Raw genomic sequence first — 12,297 nt, 5'->3', positions numbered from 1 at the left:
AAATGTTTCAGCCCTCCGGTCGTTTTTAGGACTGGTTGGGTATTGTCGGAACCATATCGATTGTTTTGCGACCAAGGCAGCCCCACTATCAGACCTTAAGAAAGGAGCCCCTTGGGAATGGCTTCCGCAGCATACAGAGGCTGTGGAAGAGTTAAAGAAAGCCCTTAGCGCAGCACCCGCGCGACAAGTTCCAGACCAACTCTCCCCCTATGCAATAGAGGTAACGAGCACAGATCTGACCCTCTCGGCCGTGCTCCTTCAGGAACGGCACAAGCAGCTACGACCAGTGGCTTATGCCTCCAGACTGTTAGACCCCGTGGAGCAAGGTTTCTCAACGTGCGAAAGGCACCTGCTCGCGGTATTCTGGGCAGTACAATATTGTTCCTACATTACCGGACTCAACCCCATCACCATTTTGACCGACGACACCCCCACACAGTTACTTTTAGACGGTCGACTGAAGGATGGTTCAGTGAGCCAGATAAGAGCAGCTAGGTGGACACTTCTGTTACAAGGACGGGACATAACAGTTAAACGAACCAAGACACGCACATTTTTAGCGGACAACCTACAGTATCCAGGACAACCCCACGAATGCGAAATAGTAGCACCCCTACACAACACAGGACCCTCATTGCTAAGACGCCCCCCAGGAAGATAGGGAATTCAAGCCAGAGCCCCCAGCCCACAGACACGTGTACCCCCTTGAAGATATATGTGGACGGTTCATCCACAGTTTTAGATGGCGAACGCATTACAGGATGCGGTATTTATGTAGAAGATGCGCAGGGAAGTGCACTAGAGGAGATAGCACTAAAGTTACCCGGTCACTTAGGCGCGCAGGCAGCAGAGCTCGCGGCCATTGCATACATAGTGGACCACCCTGATTCGTTCCCCAGCCCAGCAGACATATATTCGGACAGTTTATATGTCTGCAACAGCCTCACAGATTTTCTACCCCTGTGGAGGACAAGAGGTTTTGTCTCCGCGGACGGGAAGCCCCTTCCATCAGCCCCATTACTCCGCCATATCCTAGAACAGGCAAAGGATAGGACGTATGGCATTATCAAAGTTAGAAGCCACCATCGACCATTCCCCCCTGGTAATGTGAAAGCTGACGCACTGGCTAAAGCAGGTTCCAGGCGAGGTCATTTTTGGACGCCCCCAGCTAGCGCACCAGCTAGCGCCCCTGTGAGTTCAGTTCAGGTCTCACAGATAGACATCGAGGATTTAGTACAGGCACAGAAGCAGGACGCAAATCTCCGGGAGATTTTAAAAGGAAACTTTGTGGCCCAGTACGACAAATTCAAACACGTTTGACCACACATGAGGGTGTGATTATCAAAGACAAATTGTATGTGGTTCCTGAGAAGGACAGGAATCAAATGATTGCCTTATTCCATGATGGTCATGGACACCAAGGGATCGACCCTACCACAGCCCACCTTAGACAACTCTGTTGGTTGCTCAATTTAAGAGAAGATGTTACAATAATAGAAAACTGTTTAATTTGTGCGCAGAATAACCCGGAGAGGTATTCCAAGAAGGCACAACTCAGCCACACTCGCCCCGTTAATGGCCCCTGGACTAACCTCCAGATCAATTTTATAGGTCCATTGCCCCCTTGCAGGAATGGCTATAAATATGTTCTGGTGGTCATAGACACGTTTACGAAATGGGTAGAAGCATTCCCATCTCGTACGAACACAGCAAAGACAGCCGCAAAGATCCTGACCCACCATATCTTTACTAGATGGGGACTCCCCAGAAGTATAGAATCAGATCAGGGATCTCATTTTACAGGACGGGTCATGAAGAACGTCCTGACCATATTCGGCATCAAACAAAATTTTCACATTGCGTATCACCCCCAGTCAAGCGGGATAGTGGAACGCATGAATCGGACTCGAAAATCGACCCTTAGAAAGATGGTACAAGAGAACAATTCAACTTGGGATTCATTGCTCCCATTCGCTCTAATGTTCATAAGAAATACTGTTTCAGCATCAACAGGTTTCACCCCACACACACTCATGACCGGACGCCCTATGAAAGGTTCAGAATTCCTTTTAGGACTCGACATGACCAGCCCAGAAGTGACGGCCCTCACACATGAGAAAGCAGTGAAACAATTAGTTGAGACTGTAAGGTCTGCTCAGCTAGCAGCCGCAGTAAAATTGGGTAAAAGGCGGAAACAGAGCAAGACCTGATTCAACAAAAATGTCCATACCACAGAATTTCAGGTTGGGCAACAAGTAATTTTATCTGCGTATAACCCCAGCACGTTTTTGGCCCCAAAAATTTCCGGCCCTTACTCAATTTTGGACAAAATCAGCCCGTCAGTATATCGGATAAAGTACCCCAACGGTAAGACTGCGTGGTTCCATATTAACCAATTAAAGGCTTATGGAACACAGTCAAACCACTCGCACCATGTCCTGCTCGATGCAGCAGAACACCTCGCCCCGCCCACAAGAGACACATTTCCACCCTCCCCCTCACAGACCAGTTCATCATCGGACTCGACCTCGACTCCGCCCACTGACTCCAGACCATGCCCCGAAACGCCCACAAGCTGCCACAGCAGTGACAGTGACTGTGAGACTGAGGGCAGCCACAGCACTCCACCCTACAGCCCCTACTTCAGCAACTTCGACCCCGACTCCACTGACCCCATGGATATCACTTACCTAAAAACTCCAGACCCACACCCAAACCCACCACCCAACACTGACATCCCCGACAATGCTCCTTCAAAGTTAGACCCCACAATTTGGCACAGGGACAATTCATGGAGACTTGTCCGCAATGGTGAGTGACCCCCGGTCACACAATGCTAAAATTGCATGCCTGATCCATACAAGAGTATGGGATCCGGGAGAAGAGGATGACTTTGAGTCTGACTCCCGACACGGCAACCCCTTTGCGACCCTGTTCGCAGAGGATAATGAATGAGGTGTCCAGATGATGAAGCAAAAGGAACCGCTTGAGAGAAGCGCTGTCCTTTCTGATGGAACCTGCAGTATGTTTGTTTCATGTTTGTTTGTTTTCTGTTTGTTTTGGTTCAGTTCAGACTAGGAGGATTGGCCACAAGACTTTCAGCTGAAAAGTTTGTGACCATCTCACATTTTGTCATTGTTCTTCTGTAGTGAAGATGTTTTGTTCCCGAGAACATACCAGTTGAAATGTCTTCTGATGAATCGATCAATGTTCACGACTTGTCTTCTGTTTACAGATGTTTGTTTTCACATGCCCACTAAGAGCCCATAACTGCTCTTTTGTATGGAGGACAGAAGATGCAACCCCACAATGAATACATTCTTGCCCGTTTGAATCTGGTCGCTCAGGCAGTGGAGAAACGGCACTGAACTGAAGCAACAGCACAGCAAGATCCCAGGAAGGGAGAGAAGAGAAGAGAGAGAGACGATGAAGAGCACTCCAATTGCTATGTTTTTAGCTTTTGTGGCATCTGCGTGGTTGCGCGTGGACGCGAACCCCCTTTCCCGCAGTACAACGTTTGCTAACCTCTCCCAAACCCAGACCACCCCCAGCCCAGTCAATGGTAACAGTACCCCGACCTGGTGTACCAAATTTCTGACATGGTACTCCTTGACGTACGTTATAGAATCACTTTTAGCAATAGCGATCATCTGTATTATAGTCCAAACCCTCAGGATGAGGAAATGGAGAAGGAGAGCCTACCGCTCTCGTGCCTCAACAGTGTATAGAGTGAGATCCCCTATTTTTGGATTCCACCAGTCCCCCGAACGCCTGGAAATGTAATCAAGTATTTATTTTTACACTCGATGCCTTTATAAAATAAAGAGATTCTTTCTATTAATGATGTACCTCTGAGTTCGACTGCCGAGTCAGAGAGAATGAAATGTAATGATGCTGCTGTGTGAATGATTAAGGGTTTAGAATGTTGTAGAATGTTTAAATCTGAGATGAGAGTAGTTTATTGAGGATAGTTAGAGGTTCCCGATTTCAATTGATAATGCATGTCCCCTTTGACATAGCGCCAGAAATTGTTAGTTAACATTTTTTTGCCATAATTGAGGAAAGTATAGAAGTCATGGAACTCACTGAGGTCAGGGGACCCAAAGACACCGTACTTGGGTGATCCTTCATGATTTCTCATGAGGATCACAAGGAGGGAGTGTAGCCACTGGAGTTGGCCATTCCCTCAATACAAAATGGAGGAACGCAAAGCTTGCAGGGTAAAATGGACAAAGTTTGCAGCACAAGCAGGCTGCAACAAGCCACTGTGTATTCTGTCTGCTAAGAGAGCAGACAGCACCGAAACGAACATTCCGCATACTAATGAAGCAATCTCCGGGACAGTTAGCGTAGTAATGGAACAATCCAAGGGACAAAGGACACAAATAGGGAAGTGATTGCAACATTGTATGGGAAGCCAGACACCCCGGCACCAGCGGGGTTCAAAGACAAAGCATCTGATGGCCCGCCCAGTAGCCGAGGGACAGCCTCAGTATTGGGGGGATTCAAATAAAATCGATTGGGAAGAGACCCAATCGATCCCCAGCAGATAGAGGGTCTGCCCAAAAGGGCGCAAAGCCCTGGGACCTATAAAAGACAGGTCCCAAACTCAGTTTGTTCTTCTTGACCAGCCCTCCTCTCTTGACCAGCCCTCTCGACCAGCCTTTACCGAAGAAGACCTTGACCGAGAGAGAGGAGAGGTTCGGATAGCAGCCGCCAGCAAGTAAGTGTCTCACAACGATCGCTACCAGAGATAGACACGCCTGACCCCTTTTAACCCGTACTAACCTGAAGTCTGCGGACCCAGTGCAGAGCAAGAGGCTATTGTCCCCTGATTCGGCAGTTCCTTATTCAGATAAGTATTGGTCTATCTAGTGGTAGGAATAGTTTAGTCATCTTAGCGTGTGCATGAGTAGTTTATAATTGTATTATAATAAACTCATTTGTTTGAACTTACTAATTGGTGTATGGTTTTATTGCTTTGAACTTGACCTTGAAACTTGTGCCGGTATCTTAACGATACCTGGCGACTCCACAGCTAAGTAACGAAATAGAGCCAAATCGAGTGTTAAGCACACTCACCCAGAACGAGCAGCAATAGTTTAATGCTTTATTTACATCCCCAGTTTTACAATTCTCGAGGACACCGATACCATTTCAGTTCACATGAGGTGTGAGCTCCCTTTTTTTTCCACAGTATTGAAGCCAGTGCCCCACAAATTGGGCTTATTCCAGTTCCTCTCGAGGAGTTAGCCAGGGACCCTTGGCACCCACAGGGAGGAGAATCAGCAGGTGCACAGTCCAGAGCCATCCACTCGGGTGACTTTGGGGTCATCCTGTCTATCTAAAACCACTCCCATGATCCCAGCATCTCCAGCTCGACAGACCAAAGGTGGCACTGCCACATAGGACCCTGAAAGCAAACCTCCAGGTGTTGGCCCTACAGAGCATGCCTGCCAAGGTCATCACAGGCAACACATTTAGCAGTTAGCATCCACCTCCACTGTGAATGTCAGATATGCACCAAGTGGTGGGGTTAGAAAGATAAAAAAGGTATAGTTGCACAGTGTCTGCATGGGTGCTAACCACTTATATGTAATGTTGACCATTGTGAATACAGTCCCAAGAATATCTCCTTGTCTATGGCTTCTTGTTATGATGAGAAGTGTTTGTGTCATGTATAAATGAAACCTTGGTTCCTGCACAAAATTAAGACAAGTATTGCAGTTGAGGGCCTCTCATCTGTGCAGTGTATGAACACAGTGATGCTTGCACCTCCATGTTGCTTGTATTTGCTGGAAGAATTTCATACCCAAGCATCATGGCTTTCCATGATATTCTTTGTTCTCGCAGCACCTTTTGAGGTGGGGATTACCCTCTTCCCCCAACCATCTTGTCAGCATTCCTGAAAGGTCAAGGGAACAGGTGATGAAGCCTGGCAAAAGATCAAGTGGGGCTGGTTTAGCTCAGTGGGCTAGGCAGCTGGTTTATGATGCAGAACAAGGCCAGCAGCGCAGGTTCGATCCCCATACCAGCTGAGAATTCTGAATTCGTCCTCCGTGTGCCCGAACAGGCACTAGAATGTAGTGACACGGGGATTTTCACAGTAACTTCATTTCAGTGTTAATGTGAGCCTATGTGTGACAATGAAGATTATTTCATAGACCATTTCAGAGAATTTACAGTGCAGAAGGAGGCCATTTGGTTCATTGGGTCTGCACCCTACCCGAGCACAGACCACCACCCTATTCCCACATTATTATAACTGCTCCAACATCCTCGCTACATACTTAGCGGCATCTGCTCCCTCGATACTCTCGGAAATCCCGACTATCCTCTTGCTCCCGCAGCGCCGCCTCCTTCTGTATTGCCAGGCCCTAAGCCTCTAGCCTCTGCCCCACTTTCTCAATCGCCACCCTGAGTGGCTCCACCACCTTAGCCAGGTCCTCCAAGGCCTCCTTCCTCTGCTGCTGGAACTTACTATTTAAAAACTCCACCCATTGCTCCGTCAATCGCTGGGTGGGCAATGCTGCCCCCTGGCCGTCCACTATCTTGATCTGTGGCACACGAGAGCACACGAGAAAAACTGCCCTGCTCTCTTTCTCATAGCACTTCTTGTCCGCTGATCCAAGCACCAGCCTCACTAGAGTATTGCCTTCCCTGGACCCTCACATACCTTTTGCCCTCAAAAAGACCCCATACAGGAAGATCCAACAAAATTCGCCTTGAGTGGGAGCGATCGTGGTCTCTGAATTTGATAGATTATTATTTTATTTGGCCGCAAACATAGTGATGTTGAGGAAATGGGCCATGGAGGAGAGGTCGATTTGGGGATGGGTGGAGGCAGTGGCGTGTGGAGGAACGACCTTGAGGGCTTTGTTGCTTGTGCCTCTGTCATTCTCCGTGGCCAGATATTCCACAAGTCCAGTGGTGGTGTTGGCTTTGAGGGTGTGGGGGCAGCGTGAGCAGCACTTGGGGTTAGAGGATATGTAGTTGTGGGCATCTATTTGTAATAACCAAAGATTTGTCCCGATGAGATTAGATGCAAGATTCCAGGGTGACGGCAGGTGGGGATTGAGTATTTCAGGGACTTGTTTATGAACAAAATGGCAAATTTGCAGGGCTCGAGGAGTTAGAGGAATTGTTTGAGTTGCCTAAGGAGGTTTAGGTACCTGCAGGTTCGGGATTCTGTGAGGGGAGAGGTGGTGTCTTTCCCGGGGTTGCTGCCTCCAGTGCTGCAAGATAATCTGTCGGAGGACGTAATAGGGGAGGGGAAAATTTTGGATATTTACAAGGAACTGATGGGGTGGGAGGGTGCCCTGCTGGAGGATGTTAAACGCAAATGGGAGGAGGAGGTGGGCACTGGGACATGGGCTGAGGCTTTGTGACGGGTGAATGCATCCTCATCATGTACAAGGTTAAGCCTAATCCAGTTTAAAGTGGTGCATTGGGCCCACTTGAAAGTGGCGAAGAGCAGGTTTTCTGAAGGGGTGGAGAATAGGTGCAGGTGGTGCGTGGTTGGGGGGATTGTGAATCACATCCACCTGTGGGGGTTCTCGGATATTATGCCCAAGGTTCTGGGGGTGAGGGTGGCTCCGGGTCCGGAGGTGGCGATATTTGGTGTGTCGAAAGGCCTGAAGTGTCGGGGGGAGAGAGGCCTATGTATAGCCTTTGCCTCCCCGATAGTAAAATCCGTCTCCGGAGGCTATGTTGGAGGGGCTCGGAGCTGCCGATGGCAGGGGTGTGGGTCAGCAACCTGGCAGAATTCCTGTGGTTGGAGAAGATCAAGTTCGCTCTGAGCGGGTCGGTAGAAGGGTTCACTCGGAGGTGGAAACCATTCATCGATTCCTTCAAGGAGGATTGAGGGGTCAGTGCGGGGGGGGGGAGGTGTTCAAACGGGGAAGGAGGGATACAGTTGCGGGTTCGGTGTCAGGGGGGCTGGAGGTTTGTGGGTGTTTTTTGGGTTGATGTGATGTTCTTCTGATTCTTTTGATATTTTGTACATTTGTATTTTTTGTTGAAAAGCCTTGAATAAAATATATTTTTTTTAAACTTATCTCGTCATCATCCTCATGGAAACTTATGGCAATGGCTAGTGTTTTGGCATAATCACCTGTGTCCTTGCCTTGCCGAACCTCATCACCTTCATTCCCTTCGACATCCTCATTGTTCCAAATCCATCACCAGGCCGTGTAGTGCACAGCCACCCATGATGATGCACAACACAATGTAGAGAACTAACTGGAATGTTCCACCAGATCTGTTGTGGCACACATACCTCATTTTCAAGATCCCTATGGTGTGCTCCACCAACTCCCGGGTTGTTGGACAAGATTTGTTGAACCTTCTCTCAGCAGGAGTTGAAGTTACCGCATGAGAATCACCATCCATGTACTTTGTGGGTAGCTATTGTCACTGAGAAGCCAATCCTACAGCCTGTGTTGACTTTGGAAGATGTCAGGGCCCTAAGGATGTGAAAATTGTGGACACTTCTAGAGTACCTTGCACAAATCTTCATGACCCATTTGTCATGGTTACAGACCAGATGAACATTGAGAGAGTCTGTGCAGAGTCTACACGTTCTCCCCGTGTCTGCGTGGGTTTCCTCTGGGTGCTCCAGTTTCCTCTCTCAAGTCCAGAAAGAGGTGCTGTTGGGTAAATTGGACATTCTGAATTTGCCCTCAGTATACCTGAAGAGGCGCCGGAGTGTGGTCACCCTGAGCAGATCATGCAGTATTGTCCAGCGCCCCAGGCTGGTCTGGATGGTGTTGCTTGTGGCACTGGCAGCTTCTGTCACCTGCACGCAGGCACGGCGAACGGCAGCAACTGGCAGCTCCTTCCCAGGTGGGGTACAAGGTGGCCTGCCTCTCCTCCACCGCTTCCAGGAAGATCTCCAGCTCGGAGCCCGTGAAACAGAGTGCCATCCTCCTCGCTGCCATATTGTTGGCTGGGATGGTGTGTGAGGAGTGCAATGTGTATATGCAGCTGCAGCTTGTCAGCCTCCTGAGTGTCAATCGCGAACGCAGCGAATCCCGCACCGTTTCTCATTGGAATCGATTGTGTTCCATTTGGTGCCTGTGCTAGCCCCTTAACAGTCCAGAGGCAGAGTCAGTTTTGCTGTCGTGGCATGCTGCTCCGGAATCAACACTTAGGGCTGGATTCTCCGGTTTTGCAGATAAGTGCCGACTCCAGTGTGGAAACAGTGGCGTTTTACGATGCCAAAATTGGCACGGAACCCTCAACGATTCCGGAACCAGGGAGGGCTGAATAGCGGCGCTAGGTAAAAGACCCGATTCCCGTGCCGAAGAATGGCTGGGTCCATGGCGCACGGCGATGACCTGCAGCGGTCGCGCCATACAACATGGCACCGGCTGTGCGCGGACCCAACCTACCAGATAGTGCCCTCCTGAACTCCCTCTCGGCTCTCCCGGACCCCCCACCCCCGACTAGCCCCCAGCCCCTGCCAAAGCCCCCCGACTAGCGGAACGGCTTCCCCCCCCCCCCCCCCACCCCGACTGTGGCGGCGCTGAACACAGTCCGCATCCACTACGCAAGGTTGATGTAAACGCAGAGCACACGTATCCCGTGCCATCGGGAAGTCAGCCCACCGTGGGGCGAAGTATTGGGGGAAGGCCTTCACATCCTGAGGTGGTCCCAATGGCGCGCGGCTTAAGCCTCGATGATGCTGTTTTGGGCTAAGCCAGCACTGGAGGGGTTGGCGCCGAAGGGCCTCCGACAGCCGGTGCAAGTTGGCACATATGCAGGACACCAGCGTGTTCTGGCGCACGCGCAGAACCGCTGGCATGTTTCCCGCGCATACGCAGGGGTTTCTTTGCCGGGGGGGGGGCGCTTCCAATGGCCCCCGACTGCCGCGGTGCGATCCCCGCTCGAAAACCGGTGCCGGAGAACTCAGCAGCCGGCGTCGGAGCGGCAGGGCGGGATTCATGCCCCCTGCCGATTTTCCCACCCGGTGGCGGGGGGTGGGGGGGCGGGGGGCGGAGACTCCCTCCCCTGGTTTCTGATAATGGTACTGATTTTACCAGTACGGAGTTTCAACAGTTGATGACTTTCAATGGGATCAACCATGTAAAATTAGCACCATACTGTCATGTTCTGTGGACTGACCAAAGTGAATGATGAATTACAGATTATGGAGTTTACAATAATTTATTGTAGAACATCTGCATGGTAAGATAACTAGGATAAATAAAATGATAAACAACTAACACTAAACAATTATTGTAGAACTACTGCAAATAGTAGGGCAGCAGAGCAGAGCTACTGATCAGCTGTTCTGGGGAAATTTGCATACGTGCAGTACGGTCAGCCTAAGTTGAAGGTGAATCTGCGAAGGAGACCCGAGGAGTTTGAGTGAAGGCAATCATCCAGCAGAGGGCAGCAGAGCAGAGCTACTGATCAGCTGTTCTGGGGAAATTTGCATCCGTGCAGTGCGGTCAGCCTAAGTTGAAGGTGGTTTGTGGAGAGGCTGTTGGCAAGTGACAGTTAAACCCGAAACACTTCGTGAGTGTTTCCCACTCTACCTCCTCCTCTAACCAACCCCCCCACCCCACGGTGGTTGGGAAGCGGGAGCAGGGGCCTGTCGTGAAGGTGAGTGAGTGCCTTTAAATTTGCTTACCTTTCAGCGGGAGCAGGGTTTGAGGTAATATCAGGTAAGCTCTTCCTTTCTTTTTCTTTTTCTTGTTTTTTTTTAAATCTAGAGGTGATGTCAGGGAAGGCAGTACAATGCTCCTCCTGCAGAATGTTTGAGGTGAGGGACGCCGTCAGTGTCCCTGCTGATTTCATCTGTGGGAAGTGCACCCAACTCCAGCTCCTCAAAAACCGTGTTAGGGACCTGGAGATTGAGCTGGATGAACTTCGGATCATTCGGGAGGCAGAGGGGGTCATAGATAGGAGCTTCAGGGAAGTAGTTACACCAAAGACTGGAGATAGATGGGTAACTGTAAGAGGGACTGGGAAGAAGCAGTCAGTGCAGGGACCCCCTGCGGTCGTTCCCCTGAATAACAAGTATACCGTTTTGGATACTTGTGGGGGGGGACGACTTACCAGGGGTAAGCCATGGGGTACGGGCCTCTGGCACGGAGTCTGTCCCTGTTGCTCAGAAGGGAAGGGGGGAAAGGAGTAGAACATTAGTAATTGAGGACTCAATAGTCAGGGGCACAGATAGGAGATTTTGTGGGAGCGAGAGAGACTCACGTTTGGTATGTTGCCTCCCAGGTGCAAGGGTACGTGATGTCTCGGATCGTGTTTTCCGGGTCCTTAAGGGGGAGGGGGAGCAGCCCCAAGTCGTAGTCCACATTGGCACTAACGACATAGGTAGGAAAGGGGACAAGGATGTCAGGCAGGCCTTTAGGGAGCTAGGATGGAAGCTCAGAGCGAGAACAAACAGAGTTGTTATCTCTGGGTTGTTGCCCGTGCCACGTGATAGTGAGATGAGGAATAGGGAGAGAGAGCAATTAAACACGTGGCTACAGGGATGGTGCAGGCGGGAGGGATTCAGATTTCTGGATAACTGGGGCTCTTTCTGGGGAAGGTGGGACCTCTATAGACAGGATGGTCTACATCTGAACCTGAGGGGCACCAATATCCTGGGGGGGAGATTTGTTAGTGCTCTTTGGGGGGGTTTAAACTAATTCAGCAGGGGCATGGGAACCTGGATTGTAGTTTTGGGGTACGGGAGATTGAGAGTATAGAGGTCAGGAGCACAGATTTGACTTCGCAGGAGGGTGCCAGTGTTCAGGTAGGTGGTTTGAAGTGTGTCTACTTCAATGCCAGGAGTATACGAAATAAGGTAGGGGAACTGGCAGCATGGGTTGGTACCTGGGACTTCGATGTTGTGGCCATTTCAGAGACATGGATAGAGCAGGGACAGGAATGGTTGTTGCAGGTTCCGGGGTTTAGGTGTTTTAGTAAGCTCAGAGAAGGGGGCAAAAGAGGGGGAGGTGTGGCGCTGCTAGTCAAGGACAGTATTACGGTGGCGGAAAGGATGCTAGATGGGGACTCTTCTTCTGAGGTAGTATGGGCTGAGGTTAGAAACAGGAAAGGAGAGGTCACCCTGTTGGGAGTTTTCTATAGGCCACCTAATAGTTCTAGGGATGTAGAGGAAAGGATGGCGAAGATGATTCTGGAAAAGAGCGAAAGTAACAGGGTAGTTGTTATGGGAGACTTTAACTTTCCAAATATTGACTGGAAAAGATATAGTTCGAGTACATTAGATGGGTCATTCTTTGTACAATGTGTGCAGGAGGGTTTCCCGACACAATATGTTGACAGGCCAAC

This window comes from Scyliorhinus canicula, chromosome 5 (genome assembly GCF_902713615.1).
Source record: "Scyliorhinus canicula chromosome 5, sScyCan1.1, whole genome shotgun sequence".
In the NCBI taxonomy this organism is placed as follows: domain Eukaryota; kingdom Metazoa; phylum Chordata; class Chondrichthyes; order Carcharhiniformes; family Scyliorhinidae; genus Scyliorhinus; species Scyliorhinus canicula.
This window is presented reverse-complemented; position numbering follows the sequence as displayed.